Source organism: Podarcis melisellensis (assembly GCF_964234715.1).
Source record: "Podarcis melisellensis genome assembly, chromosome: 7".
NCBI classification, from domain to species: Eukaryota; Metazoa; Chordata; class Lepidosauria; order Squamata; family Lacertidae; genus Podarcis; species Podarcis melisellensis.
The window spans coordinates 59,690,420-59,697,682 of NC_138539.1; the positions used below are offsets into that span (position 1 = coordinate 59,690,420).

The 7,263-nt window shown below is 42.2% G+C and overlaps 1 long non-coding RNA gene across 1 annotated transcript; it reads right to left on the reverse strand.

Moving 5' to 3' along the window:
* Positions 1–815: 815 nt before the first annotated feature.
* Positions 816–2,021, reverse strand: LOC309374482. Its single transcript, XR_014170604.1, has 2 exons — positions 1,821–2,021; positions 816–1,472 (listed from the first exon to the last, which is right to left on the reverse strand). It is a non-coding gene; the product is annotated as an uncharacterized lncRNA (long non-coding RNA).
* Between the last annotated feature and the right edge of the window lie 5,242 nt (positions 2,022–7,263).

Genomic DNA, 7,263 nt, shown 5'->3' on the forward strand with positions numbered 1-7,263 from the left:
TTGCCTACCCATGATGTAGATGCTCTAGCCACCCCCATCCTCCTGGAACTGGAAACGATGAAGGTAGGAAAGAAAGGTTTTTAATAAAACACTTCATACTGTCCCCCTTGCACTCTATCCTTCTTACACACACACACACACACACACACACACACACACACACACACACCCCGACACACACCCTCAGTAGACCCAGGGTCATAGTTTGCAAGGCCTGGCAGATTTCATCTCCCCTTGACAGGGCCTATCAGCCCAGAACTTCACATATGTGAATTTCGATTGCATTTAGAAAATGTTTTAAAACTTGCCATTAGCGGGCTATTCTAGTTTCACCATTAAATCACTCTGCCAGGATTTGACAAATTAGTTTTCAAATAGGTTCTCTCAAAATAAACTGACCTCACCTTCCCTACAATCCTGCTAGTTGAGTGCTCTTGGGCGACTTAGGAGAAATATAGCAGGACCACCCAGTTTTTTTCTCTTTGCCTGGGACTGAGAATGTACATTCAGTTAACTGTTTGGCTTGCGATGGTTTTCAGCAATAATTTTTTTCCTGCCAGGCACGGGCTCACCATCATATTGTTTAACAACCCCAGCTGTCAAATTTTAGCATATGTACTGGAGAGGTGGATACTGTTCTAGGTGTGAGGTCCTGACATAGAGCAATTTCTGGCTACCCACGGGAGTGGTATAAGTGTGTCTTATATTGCTTTGCTATGGCAATGGAAAGTAAGAATATGTACAGGTAGAAGTCAGGCTTTGTATGAAGAAAGTGATAGATTTCTACTACAGTGGGACCAGAGAGGCAAACAGCATTGTAGATGGTCTTCTTCTTTATTATTTATGGGCATTTATACACTGCTAATACAAAAGTTTCAAAGTGGCCTACAGCATGTTAAAAATCGAAGTAAAATATACATGCAAGACCACATGCCAGGCTGGCACTACCTCTTATCTTTTTGTCCCCTACTGAAGACCTTCCATTTTCAGCCAGCCATTTATAGTGAAGAATTTTTTTTATCCCAGTCTGCATCTGTACTGGACTTGAAATTGTTTCGATATACATTTTTATTGTTGATGTTTTTATTGTTAAATCACCTTGGGGTGCGATTCACGAAAGAAATAAAAGAGAACACGCATCAGCTGTGACTTTGGCATTGTATGCAAGTGCAGCACATGGGGAAAGCATCTTTGAACAGTTAGGAATCAAGAAAGGCTGCTGTATCATCGGTTTTCTTTTTCTTGGGGATTTTAGCTCTCTTTTTTTCTTCCCTACCTCAGCACAATTGTTCTTGGGAGCAGAATCTAGATGCAAAATGGTGCATCCTTTTGTGCTGATGAGATGTCCATTTCAGTTTATTCATGTGGGAGCAAATTAGGACAAAAATTCTGCTGCCATTGCAGATACATGAGCCATTTATAAAACTGAGCTGGAAGTTCCTGGAGTACTGCTGCAAGAAGAGGTGGGCAAACTGTAATTAAGAAGAGATTCACTTGACTAAGTTTGCCTGCTTCATCCCTTTGTTTACATAAATGTGGGGTGATAAAATAACAGGCACCATCCACCTGGAATTCCTCCTCCGCCATTACAAGCACATGTCACTTCCACAAACTAGGTGATCCTTGGCGCACTAATAGCCCCATCTCATGATTTATGGGTTGTTGTTTTAAAGGCTTCATTTCTTTTAGTTTCCATTTAAAATGTGGTCACATTTAAATCTGAATGTTTATATTAATAAACTTGAAAGATATCCATCTGTCTTTATTTTCATTGTTTTCAAGCCTCTTTTCTGATGCTCAGGAAGCCTGGCTCATCATACCTGAGTGATTGGATTCAGCAAAGTACATCTTAGTGAGAGGTGAGCCTTATCCTGGCAGGTCTCCACATTGTAGTAGGGCCGTAGCGGGAAAGAAAATCTAGAGAGCAGACCTCAGAAAAAGTAAAACTCGGCACAAATATTAGGCAGAATAGGCCAAATGAGGGTTTGACACTGTTTTAATCCAGTGCCTTTTTACAAAAGCTACCTCAAAAATATAAAGCAAAAGAACAACAATGCACTAGTCTTAATGATTCAGCAAACCTCATTCTGCGTTTCTGGTGTTCATTGGAAGTAACATATACTTCTTCATAGTTAATACATAAAACACAGGCGCTTCCAGAATGTCACAGCTTTGGGGTGGGATTCAATCACATTCTGGCAAATTCAGGGTTTGCACAATTAAAGTTGATTGAGCACTTCTGCAACAAACCTGCTGTCTTCTTTCCCACCCCACCCCGCAAAACGGACTTCTCAAAAAGTAATGGGAAAATGCACTGGAGTGTGTGGAGTAACATTTGTACAATGAAACAAACTACAGACAAACTCGAACGAATGATTGATAACCACTTTCCTTCCTCCTCCTCCTCCTCCCCAAGCTCTCCTCTCTCCACACACAGCTACGGCTAACAGACCTTAACTTTCATGAGTTCATTTCATTGGGAATGGTGTGAAGTGCATGCTCAATTGCTACAGCTGGCAACTGGATAGCTCAATTGGTTAGAACGTGGTGCTGATAACACCAAGGTTGCAGGTCTGATTCCCATATGGAACAGCTGCATCGCAGGGCGTTGGACTAGATGATCCTCAGGGTCCTTTCCAGCTCTACGGTTCTATGCTTCTGGTTCATATCATGATGTAAGAAAGTACAAAGTTGACTGCTCATGGATCAATGTGCTTTAATCTATCATTTCCTTGCTATCCAGAATAATTCCATACCAACCTTGGACCTTAAGCCCCAGTTAGGAATCAAGAAAGTGGAGAGGAAGAGAAAGAATGAAGGGGGAAAGCAGCAGCAGTGTGCCCCAAAACGTATTGGGGAAGGGACATGCAGGTGCAGAGAAATGGGAACTGTTGCCCTACCACCTCCAGTATACTTAACCACGGGACTGCTCACCTCATGACATCTCCTGACCCTTTCAGGAAAGCCTGTTTGGTATCATTAAGCGGTGTCTTTTAGCAAAACAATTAGAACACGTTCCTAATATCAAGGCTTAGATAGAAATCTATTAAAATATAGCAAAGCAAACTCCTCTCATGTACATGCTACATTTGCTCCTCAGTTGAGCTCATGTTGAACAGTTAAATGGCAGGCAAAATTGAACTATAGCACAGAGCAGCACAAATGAAGAGCAGTTCCTCTGTTGCCCTGCTCTCCAGAGTCTCCTTTCTCTCACCTTTACAGAATAAGCAACACACTCACTTTACAGGAGTCTAATCTGGTTGAAGGAAAAAAACAGGGTGGGGATGACACTGGAAGCAAGATGTAAACTTGAAAACTCCCTGTACCGAATATCAAGAATGTTTCCAACACTAGACTTTATACCCCTGTGCCTTTCTTTCCTACAAAATGAATATTAAATAAACCCTCAAACAGGTAGTTATACTCAGCAGCCAAACTTATCTAATAACTTGAAAGTGTCTGTATAGCAACATCCCTGTCCCCGGAGCATATGACTGATGCAAATATTAGCACATTCCCCAAAGAAACAGCCTGTTGCTGATTAAGAGGAAGGAAGCCCCACAAGGGTCCAGCCATTAGTGAACAAATAAGATTTCATCACTTTCTCAGAATAAAGGACAAGCAACAGCAGGAATACAGGCAGAAGACATTGGAAATGAGAAGAATGGGCCATGCTTTTCTTCCAGCACAGTTTCCCTCTAGTTTTGGAGCTCAGCTGAAGAAAACCAACTGGTGGAGGGGTTGGGGGGGCGAATGTGGGAGCGTAAGCCATGAATGTGGGGAAAGTTTTACACACTTCATTTACTCACTCCTTATGTTGTTGAAGTCAGCATATATATACACACACAAGGTATATGCATGACTGTGGCAGATCCAAGTTTAAACAAAATACCGGTAGGTCTGTCATCACACCATTGTATCTAGTTTGAGCAATCAATTACTAGTCCAAAACCCATATGGATGACTGACATCCACCCTCACACTTTTCTTCATTAACAGGCTTACTCTAGTTCCAAACTGTGAACAACACATTATTTTATAAATAATTGAATTCCAGATTTGAAGTAGTGCTTTTAAATATAGATATACATACGGTATATATATATTTTAAAAACCTCATCATGTGCCAGACAAACTGTAAGATTGCTTTTCAGGCTCATCAGACAAAGGTACTTTCATTGATAGGGAACATCAAAGAATGTTACCCTGACAAATATCCACTGACTGTCGCTTTGAGTAAATCGTCAGTACGATGATTTGAGATATAGAACTAATATTAGAACTGCTTAGACAAATGGCCACATGTGTTCAATGAATTCATGGAGGGGGGGGGAGTGGGATTGCAACAACAATTGCCTTTCAGAAAATTGTCAAGGTGATTTATGTAAGTTTTGTGGGGGCATTCCCCCCCCTCCGAGTTTCAGAGTAAGTATTGTCCTGTCTCATTTGTGCAAAGCAGATACAGGAAACAAAATGTGTTGGGAGAGCTAGTAAGGAGAGCTGCAGTCAGGGGTGCACAAGTAATTTTAGACTCTAGGCTTAATAGTGCTACTACCCCCACCCCCAAAAAACTACTCCATTATTACAATTAAAGAACCAAGACCATGAACTAGTTTGAAGTCATGTTGCCATGATGGCAATAGATGCAACAGCGCTAGGGGGAAGTGGACTCTGCACAGCCTCAGTTTAGTTGATATAGCCACTGCTTGCCTATTCAGAGCCATATAGTAGGCTCCAGTGTGACATACAAAACGAGGGACCTGCTGCACCAGACCTGTGGCCCATCAAAGTCCAGCATCCTGTTCTCATGGTGGCCAACCAGATGCCTGTCAGAAGCGGATGCCTGTAGGAACCCTGTTCAGTTTTGCCCCTGGCCACCCTAGCTTCAGATCCGAAATCAATGCATTCTCAATAACAAGATAATCATATGGAAAATGAAAAGATTCCATATCGCTATCTGCTTGAAACTGGTAAAGGTAAAGGGACCCCTCACCATTATGTCCGGACGTGGCCAACTCTGGCGTTGCGGCGCTCATCCCGCTTTACTAGCCGAGGGAGCCGGTGTACAGCTTCCAGGTCATGTGGCCAGCATGCCTAAGCCGCTTCTGGCGAACCAGAGCAGTGCACAGAAACGCCATTTACCTTCCTGCCGGAGTGGTACCTATTTATCTATTTGCACTTTGACATGCTTTCTGACTGCTAGGTTGACAGGAGCAGGGACCAAGCAACGGCAGCTTACCCCATTGCAGGATTCGAACCGCTGACCTTCTGATCGTCAAGCCCTAGGCTCAGTGGTTTAGACCACAGCGCCACCCGCGTCCCTGGAAACTGGTACATGACTGTAAATTAACCTGAACTGTGTTTCTTATTAAGAAGAGAATGAATGAGAACGTGGCACTATTAAGAGGAGGGGGAAAATAATTTTTGACCCGGGGAAGTATTTACTGATTTGTTCTCAAATCACTGGAATAGTTTTACTAACATTACAAGAGCAATAACAAAGAAATTGGTGTTGCTCCTGTAGCATGTAAGCCACTGACAGCGACAATAAAACTGCAGCTAATTGGTAGTTACAAAGAAGGACAAAGGCACAAGGTGGCTGGCTTTTTATTACCATATCATTCTTTGTGTGCTATTTGAGGAAGCCCTTGTAAACTGGAACCCCTGGGCCTGTTTTACCATCTGTCCCCTCCTCTACTGGGCAGGGATCCTGAACAGTCATTGTATAGGGAGAATTCAGCAATGCTCTGTTGCCCTAAACAAATATTGCAGAAAGGGGTGGGGGTGGGGAATGTACCAAAGGCCTGCTTTTTAGAGAGCACCTGTTATCACTGGAGAACCCTTATCGATACAAGACAAATAGAACCATCTGCACCTAAGCCTAGACAGTAAATCAAACATCCCCTGCAATTAAATGGATCACATGGTGAGATAACCCTTGTAGACCTCCTTCATAAACAAACCTTAAAACAGGAGTCACCACAGAGAGGGTAAATAATATAAAACATCTCCGAGCCTTCCGTACACATATATACCTTTTCAAAATGCCTGTTGAAACACTTGTCTATATCCTGCCATGGTCTTTAATGACCTTGGTAAAAGCTGGGCTGGGGGGCTATGTATGTCACACGTTATCCTTAGCTCATGGGAAGAAGAGAATAAAAGTGTGATAAATTAATGGTATCTATGCCTTCACAATTTTCTATTTGGAGGAGAAAATATCTTCTGAAAATCCACACAATAAATAAGGCTGGAATCCAAGATGCATTTGAAAGAGATTAGGAAATAAGTACCATTGAATTCAGTGAGAATTAGGGTACTTTATATAGGGGCTGAATACTGGAAATGGTTCAGATGTTGCCAAAAAGAAATTAGCAACAGGTTGTTATTTTTTAACTACCTTTACTATTATGGAATTTATATACCACTTAATGCCAAAGTAGATGTCTAAGCCATTTAGAAGTCTACAACACATACACACATTCACACAAACAAACTTAACCTGCTGGATTTTCTGCAGAAAAGAGAAATCTGGATTAAAGGGGAGAATATGGGCTGGCCTTTTAATGTTAATGATGTAATGCAGATGCTGTGAAAAGCTTGTATGCATAAGCAGTGCCAATCCCACAATAAACTCCTACCTGAAAGCATCATTACATCTGAATAAACATGAACAAGACTGAACTGTAAATCCCAGATTGGCTAAATGTGAGCAGGACAATCTTGAAATTGCTTGAAGAAATGTTTTAAGGTTTCTCTTTCTGCTTCTTTCTCGCCCGCTACCTTCTCACATACATACTGTTATGTATTGAAGTGCTCACCCTGGCTACCAGGGGTATTGTGTATATACTTTTCATTCAGGTCCACGTCAGTTAATTTAGGCAGAAAACCCTGGGTTGTTGTTGTTACAATGTTGACAGTCGGCTGCCTATGAAAGCAGTCCGGCTGAGCTGCTCAGTTCAGTTCAGTTCCAGCTTACCGTACTTATAAAGAACTACTTGGAGAGATCTCTGCCGTCTGCTTTGTCAACCCACTACTTAATACATACATACATACATACATACATACATACATGTTGTTGTTGTTTAGTCGTTTAGTCGTGTCCGACTCTTCGTGACCCCATGGATCAAAGCACCCCAGGCACTCCTGTCTTCCACTGCCTCCCGCAGTTTGGTCAAACTCATGCTGGTAGCTTCAAGAACACTGTCCAACCATCTCATCCTCTTTCGTCCCCTTCTCCTTGTGCCCTCCATCTTTCCCAAC